Below are 7,500 nucleotides of genomic sequence, written 5' to 3'. Positions count from 1 at the left end.
CCCCTAATCGTGTGAGGACGTTTCCTGTAGCACACAGCAGATCTTGATGGTCTACAGTGTGCTACAGGGAGGCTTGCTTTTAAACTACTTTAATTTCGGTAAGTGTTCAACCTTAGTGTTCTTTATTTAGGTTCTGCAGTTTACTCAAAGCTTGTTGATCTAAAAGATAAAAGTAAAGTTCTCCAAACTACTTGTTTTAATAAGTTCTATTTACTCTTTAAAGATTGTTGACATGTAAAGTTTTATGAATATGGATGTAGGCTTTGTCGTATGAAAGTTACTTTCATTAAACACTTCCTAGTAATTTAAGTGTATTAGCTTAAGATAAGTCCTTTATTTAGGGATCCCATACTTAAAGAAAAATTTCTGATAATTGACATTTTTCGGATTGGATGGGTCGACTACGATACAATTCTAGGACTCGACTCGATGAATATAACTTGGTTCTACTTCTATCATTTCAGTTTGGTTAAATTGTTACCGGTAATCACGGTAATAGTCAATGGATATTTGGTAAAAGATCTCAGTCTTGTACAGTAAGATTGGGCAAACTATTAAAAACTTAACAACAAACAGGTTAGCGGTAAGTTATAACGAACGAAGAACTTTATTTACATATTTCTAAGGTGGGATTTTCGTGGTAAGAATACAATTAACACTAGCGATTCTAGTAGATCTATTACTGAAATTTCCAACTTTTATAATTCTGGCAGTCAAAATCCTGATCTAGCCGTAGAGAAAGATTATTTTGAATTTGGTAAATATTTCGCTGACTTTAATTAATTACTATGCACTCCTCGGTAGACTGGAATTCTAGTTCATATTTAATGAATTGCTATTTGGAGGATTTTTTCATAAAGGTTTCATTGTATAATCTCGTCAAATAAATAATCTCTACTATATCGTGGTTGTCCTATTTGTTTGGTTTTTTTGCTATTACCAAAATGTAGGTCTTAAACATTGAATGCTATAGTTTAAACTTTTTTGGTTTGAAATTTGTTACCATTTATTTTTTTTTCTTGAAGCTAAAATCCTAGTATTAAAAGAGCGACTTGGCCTATTAATTAAGGAAACCACATGGTGATCTCAAAACACAGTAGGTTTAAGCGGACCGGTATATGCAAACAGAAAAAAAGGTAATTCCATTGATGATAAAATTTTGATGATTTTAAGTGAGAAACTTTGTTGCATTTTTAAATAAAAATTCACTGATTGACTATGTATGGTGTATCTCGGGGAGGTTAACTAAGGAACTTGTTATTTTACATAATTAATATAGCTTTCTTCTACTAACAGGAAAAAATCTTCATTCTTAAAAATCAAACGGAAATGTAATGTGATAATAGGCTACTTCTGTAAATCATTAAAATAGGGGTTTAAGTTAAATATATTGAACAATAATTTCTGATATTGTCGAAGGTAATGCACTACCAGTTTGCCAAACCTAGGCTGTCAATCACTATTTATAAAAGATGGGTTAGACTTGTTACCGTTTCTGTAATTAGCTTGATGTTTCGTCTGAAATAATTTGGCTCTCAAATACAGCATGAATGTCAAATTAAATGATGAGTGTGTTAGTCTCGGCATTCACTCCTAAAAGAAAACTTTTACGATAAAAACGGCTGACGAATAGATTCGCTTTTTTATTCCTTTATTTTAAAACTAGAGCTAGAGAACGCATCGCATTTCTTAGTTTATTTGTATTATATTAGGTTAACCAATTGTTGTGATAATAACAATTTTATGCCTTCGTAGTATCAGTGTTTAAATACAAACTCTTAAAATAGTGGTGGTGGTGTTTGACGATTGAAGTCTGAAGAATAGATGGGAGTGCAACCAACTCGGTTCGTTGCACTGAAATTTGAATTAAGCTAAAATAATTTTTTTTTTGTAAGATATTCAGAAAAAGCTAGAGCCAATTTTAAGAGAAAATATAATGTCCTGTCCAATACAAATACAAATTATGCAAACTCTGACCGAAACTTCGTCCAAACAAAAAAGCTACAGGCTCTTGAAAAGATTGCGCTCTACACCATAATAATTGGTACACGCATAGAAAAGAAACTCAAACCTTCAAAGTGGATTACAGAGTGGATGACACGCTGTCATACATTTTTAAGTTCCATGATTTTGTTGCTGGAATTAAAAGGTTAAAGTGAAACTCTGTTTGCCACTTAATTGATGATGGACGTCAATTCTTTTTATGCTTTTTTAGCTAAAATAGAAACGTATATTAAGAAACAAGATAAATATGAGAAGATATACCATCGGATGCACGTCTAGAGGCAACACGGCGATATATAGCTCGGCAAAGACATTAAATGAGTCTATTAAAAAGGAAACAAATTGTGGGAAAACGAGAGAGAGAGAGAGAGTGCCAGCCATCTTTTTATAAATTAGGTAATTAAAACCATAAATTAGGCGTATATATATAGGCTACAATCTGTTGTACTTCCCGATTTTTTTCAAAATATTATTTGCCTAATTTCCCTACGGTACTGGTTTCTGAGATCGTCTATTTTTCACATCACTTGTTAAAACTCTGAAGCTTTAACTGATAATCTTATCGTTTATCTCTTTGAGGGCTACAGCTCGTTGGTTTCTATTTCTAAAAGAAACTCTTCTTACATTCCACCAACATTCATATTCGTGCAAAATGTATTAATTATATCAAGACCAATACCTTTTTGAGTTGGATATGATATACATTAATAAATCTGAGATAAAATAGTCCTTTAACTCGGTCACCATAGAAACAGGCTGAGCAGTGATTTTGTCTGGCAATGTCGTTGTTTCATAATCAAAGCCATAACAATGACATTGTTTGTGCCGTCTTTAACAGAAAACACTGGTATTTCGAGGTTCTGTCCGTTTAAATTGCCCATTTACAGTCAATGTCTTTGTGTCTGCAGACTGATTTCGATCGTGAAGACGCGTTTAATGTTCTTGTTAGTGTTCTTTGTCTTTATGCTTCGTAATATCAAATAAAATATTTGTTCTCACTTTTTAGTAGTATTAAAAGTTGGAAGCTAATTAAACTGTCACGAAATGTCAGTCTATAAACTTGGTAGCGAAGATTACTTTGAAATCTTCTTCCCTTGCTTTATATGTTTATATCTGTATATGTTTCTTTTAGGATAAAGAAAAAAATTCAAGGTTAAAGTGCGTAAAGGGGAAAAATCCATTTCCAGGATCATTGAAGTGTTGAGGGGGTTAACAATTGCAGTAGATTTAAACAGACTAATGCAGTTTAAGAATTATAGGGCTTTCAATACTGATGTGACTCTTGTTGTTTTATTTTGAAAATGCTATAAAGGGTTTATCAAGTTCTGAAAAAGTAAAAGCTACATTTCTTTTTTCAGTCAGTAGGTAGTTTTGAAGACTATCTTATATTGTAAGGAGTTAACTTATTTCCAATTGCAGGAAGCGTGTGAACACATGGCTATTTTTCATAACTATAATTTTAGGACTCAGGATATGTCATTATTCCCGGTTAGTCCTAATTGTTGAATTTAAGCAATATTGATGAAATAACCTTATACCTTGAGATGACACACTAGCTGATTCTTTTGGGGGACGGGAGACATACGGGGACACGAACTCGCTTTTAAGAAATTTGTCCGTTAAAAAAATTTAGCATAAGGGTATAAACTTTCATATTGTCAGTTCTCTTTATTTTCAAGTTTCGTTCTTTCTTAGGTTATTTTGATTTTTACAAGTTTTCCTACGACATTCCTCTTGCCCAAAAGTTGAAAACTATTTGTGATTGAACGTTTGAAAGTGAATTTATGATAGTCATGAGCATTACTGTAAAAACCATCCTAATTACAAACTTTATACTATCATAAATATCCACAGTAGAAGCAAAATGACCTCTTATACCCATCAATGAACAAGAGGTGTAAGTTTTTCTCTTTGTATATACTTTCCCTTGTGTCTTTATCCTAGAGACAGAGGATGAAAGCATGAAAGTCATGTGTGTTAGTGATCTAAATAGGCCTTTGTTAAAATTTTTCCAGAGAGAGAGAGAGAGAGAGAGAGAGAGAGAGAGAGAGAGAGAGAGAGAGAGAGAGAGAGAGAGAGAGAGAGAGAGAGAGAGAGAGGTAGCAAATATTAGTTGAGATGAATTATAACTTCATTCAGCTTAAGCATATTTCCTTCAACTCTTCAATTGTCTCTTGGAAATTATAAAGGTTATATTTCGTGGAAAGGGCAGAACTTCTTCGAACCATTTCACTCGTATTCTGTGATTTGAAGACATCTTCTCTAGTGAGCCTTCCTACTAAACAAGAACAGATTCTATGCAGTCCTAATCAATCTACGTTACCATTATTTTAATAGTCACCAATATCTTTTCTATATTTAGGCTATAGTCATATCCTGACATACTATTGTTAATTGAATTCATATCCTATGAAGAAATTACAATTGTTTTATGAAACTGTTACTCTTAAATTTAGATATAAGGAACGTCGGGGCAGCTTACATAAGTTTTAATTAAAATGTAATCAACCATTTGTGAGAGAGAGAGAGAGAGAGAGAGAGAGAGAGAGAGAGAGAGAGAGAGAGAGAGAGGGCAAACAATCGATTATCCAAATAGATATTCCGACGATAAAATATCAGGACTATAAATTCATATCTATTATTACCATGTTGGTAGATGGTTATTTTGAATTAAGTGTATTTTCTAATACATCAATAGGAACAAATATTTTCAATTCAATACTGTAGTCAATTTTAACCGGCCCCTCTATTCTCCCTTTTTTATATATCGGTATACGTCAGATGTAAATGTCGGCATCATTCGTATTTTTTTTTATTCTTTTTCATGATCTGTTGATGTGCATATCCTTCTCGGTAAACTTACCGTTCTTGTTTATTTTACTGAAATTATTTCGATATGAATTTTTTAAAGAGATTAAACTATTTCTTGAAACATTTGTCAAGTGATGATAAAATTTTCGAGATCTTTGATATGACTGTTTTACCCGTTAGCTTTTGAGCTGCACAGAGTTCGGAGCAAAACTCTTATCTATTGGAATTGGAAATTTGAATGGGATTGCAGTGTATTTTGATTGCTACGATTTTTCTTTTTTTTCAATATTTTTATTATTGAAATGTTATGAGTAACAAATCTACGTGTAATTAAGATTCCCTAATTCTATAGTTATTCGATAAGCTTACTGATTCTAAATGTAATATATGTTTAGAACAAAGCTGAGGTTTTAATTTGCGATGTAACTTGTATTGGAGTGTTTGATGTCTCTATAAAAGATAAAAAGATTTAGTTGATAGGATGAAGAAGGATTAAAACAGAGAAAATGAAAATCTTCAAAGAAACAAAAACCATTTTTTTTTTCCAGAGAAATTCATAATACAGAGAAATTTAAAAAGTTTCATGAAATATAGCTTTGCATTTAGGAAAAACTTCAAACTTTGATAAAACTAAGACACAATAATCAAAATCCTCCGTTCATTAGTTGCCACAAGAAGACTAGTAAATGAGATGTGGAAGATGAAATCACCATTCTCTCTCTCTCTCTCTCTCTCTCTCTCTCTCTCTCTCTCTCTCTCTCTCTCTCTCTCTCTCTCTCTCTCTCTCTCTCTCAACACACATACACATACACACACTTACACTTATAAATGGTAAGAATTCCCTATACATGAGCAGGATATGGAGATTGTGTTCCTGATATGAATCAGGTTGTAATATTGGAGAGACTAATTACAATTTGACGAGTCGAGAATTAATAGTTGATAGTTGAACGGAAGGATGCATATGCTCCATTAATTACATATACAACTCACAGATAACCAGCTGATAAGGTTTTCCAGGAATGTAAAGTCATGTACTAAAAGTAATTGTAGAGATTGTTTGTGAAATGTTTTGTATATCTTATCGGGATCATGTTATTTAATAATTCATTTTCACCTTGAAATATTAAATTATATGGTGGTAATTGTTTATAAAACATGGAAAAAGCTCTAAAATAGCTAAACGTTACGTCACTTTCGGTGGAGGGGGTGGGGGTTGGGGGGGTTGGGGGGGGGGGGGGGGGGGGGGGGGGGGGGGCGTGAGAGTCGGTGCGTTGGCTTACAGCACGCCTCTGGCCCCATGCTGCTTTAGTCATGTTTTTCTAACAGCTTTTTTTTTTTTTTTTCTTTACTAAACAAGTTGGGTGCCCAGACGAATTGTACTACGTTCTTCATATATATCAACTTTACTTGGGAAACTAAACCATGGCGCAAATTAATCGGCGATTAAAATTGATCACTAACAAAATATACCGCAAATAATAGTTCCTCTATAACACTTGGTCCCCTTACCCAGATCTTGTAACTGATAACCACTCTTCGACTTTATGCGATTCAATTTGTAGTTATATATTTCATTCTTTATTGCAAATCCGTTTAGCTTCGGTTACAAAAAAAAAATCAACTTACCATGAAAGGCCATCACAAGTTGAAGAAAGCCAACTATCCCGATAAGATAGTTCTATTATTCTATAGTCATGTTTTAACTACTGGTCTCTTATTTGGGAATAATCAGAAGACCTTTCAAGATATCAAATGATAAGCAATCCATAAGTACTGTTGTGTAGGCTTCTGTTATTTGGTAATGGACCTTGATAGCCAAAAGCTCATTTGTTTTTTCTATGCACAACTCCACATTGTCTATGAAACCCTAATTACTCTTTTGATATTAATGTAATCCACCGTCGGTTAGTTACCGGTTGATGTTATGCTCTTTTTGTTAAGAAAGCTAACATGGTTCTCGTATCAAAATGATCTATTTCTCACATATTTGTATTAGGTTGTTGTTTACTTTTCATTTTAATCATATTTACTTTGTGCAGTGATTTCTTTTGCTTCACTGTGCTGCTTTCCTTATAAAAGACCAGTAATCCGTAGTATTCTGTTTCTCCAGTTGGGGTTACTATTTTATTTGTGATAATTATAAGAATTAATAGTATTATTTGGTCTGCTATACTACCTCAAGGTATATATGTTTCTAGCTTATTCATATTTTATGGAAAACTGGGAAATATTGATATTACTAAATACAAAGTTTGCATTACCGTAACGTTATCTTGTTTAAACAATTATATCTCTATTATTATTATTATTATTATTATTATTATTATTATTATTATTATTATTATTATTATTATTATTATTACTTGCTAAGCTATAACTCTAGTTGGAAAAGCAGGATGCTAGGGGCTTCAACAGGGAAAATAGCCTGTGAGGAGAGGAAACAAGGATAGATAAAATAATTTAAGAACACTAACAACATTAGAATAAATATCTTGTATATCAACTATATAAACTTTAACAAAACAAGAGGAAGAGAAATAAGATGGAATAGTGTGCCGGAGTGTACCTTCACTCATGAGAACTCTAACCCGAGGCAGTGGAAGACCATGGTACAGAAGCTATGTCCCTATCCAAGATTAGAGAACTATGGTTTGATTTTGGAGTGTCCTCCTCCTAGAAGAG

The sequence above is a fragment of the Palaemon carinicauda genome, chromosome 4 (genome assembly GCF_036898095.1).
Source record: "Palaemon carinicauda isolate YSFRI2023 chromosome 4, ASM3689809v2, whole genome shotgun sequence".
Lineage (NCBI taxonomy): Eukaryota > Metazoa > Arthropoda > Malacostraca > Decapoda > Palaemonidae > Palaemon > Palaemon carinicauda.
The sequence above is the reverse complement of the archived record's forward strand: the minus strand, read 5'-3'. Positions refer to the sequence as shown.